The following is a 1,417-nucleotide window of genomic DNA, read 5'->3' on the forward strand; positions in this document are numbered from 1 at the left end:
GAAAAATACAGTGTAAAGTCAGGTATGCATTCTTCAGCCATATTCCAATAAACCTAAGTGCACAGTGACTGCTACATACCTTAGGGGCATCTTGCTGTGAGAACTACTGCCTGCTTCTTAAAGGGCAGTAAAGGCAATGCTGTGGGGTGGCTAAGCCTGATTGTACCTACTACTGTAAGCATTTTCTGGAAGAATTTGTAAGATACTGTAGATAATGATGGTCAAGACAGCTCTACTTTTCAAATAGCAGAAATGAAGATTGACTTTTTCAATTAGTCTTCTGATTTTCTACAACTGTTCCAAATTCCTTAATCCCATTTTCATGAGATTTTTGTCATGTAGATTTTTTAAAAAATTATTACTATTTGCCAGGTGACATTTTCCCAGGTACGCTCCTTCCAAGGGAGGGAGCAAATGATCTTTAGCAAGACACATCTGAGCTTTTTCATCCATTTATGCAAGCTTCTTTATCCTAAAACTGACATGCTGTCTTTGCTGCTCCTAAGGACATCATCTTTGTATGGAAATAGTTTCAATGCACAACAAATAGATGTTGACGTATAACTTACAAATAGGTGTATATAATGCCAAACAGCTCTTTAACCTTCAGCACCTTGCAAGGAGCATTGCTCATTCTATCAAGCATCTTCCCAAGGTAGTGAAATAAGAGCTGACTGGGTTCTATTGTGCTTGGGTTTAGAGCTTCGTGCTTCAGCTCCCGGGGTCTCTTGTAGGCATTGGATCACCGGTTTTGAAGTGAACGTTCTCCATCATTCAAATCCACTTTCTCACCTGTCACCTTGTAAATAAAACATTGAAACTATGATGGTGCACATAATTTGTGAAGAAAATTAATCACAAAGCTAAGATTAGGATTGCAAATACTTCTTCATGACAGAGAAGCAATTGTAGCTTCAGCTCTATGATTTATGAAGCTTTTAGTTTATTTCTTTGTCAGAGCTTTGTCCATGAACTGTGAGCGGCACAGAGAGGAAGATGGCTATGCTTTATTAAGCGTGTGAAATGTGTATCCACTGCAAGTGCTCTCACTATTCCAGCACATCTTTGTGCTTGGGGTACAGTCATGGTGTTTATCCATGTGTGTGTTCTCGCGTGTCAATTATTTTTCATGTATGTTATTTGTAGCATGGCTAAGCAAAAAGAAACATTAACATCTGTACAATGAGAAACAGTAATTATTTTTTCAATATAAATCAGTTACTTCAGGCAGGTTTTTATTTCTAAAAGCTTCCTACGAAGCTAACGCTGGACGCTTCTCTCCTTGGGAAGTGAACTGGCGCACAGTCGCGGCTCCGTGCGCCCCGAGCCCGGCGGCGGGCGGGGCGGGGGCCGGGCCCGGCGGGGCGGGAGCGCGGAGGTCGCGGCGGCGGCAGCGGCGGGAAGCGGTTCCGGGTCG

This window comes from Fringilla coelebs (assembly GCF_963513975.1).
Source record: "Fringilla coelebs genome assembly, chromosome: 6".
Lineage (NCBI taxonomy): Eukaryota > Metazoa > Chordata > Aves > Passeriformes > Fringillidae > Fringilla > Fringilla coelebs.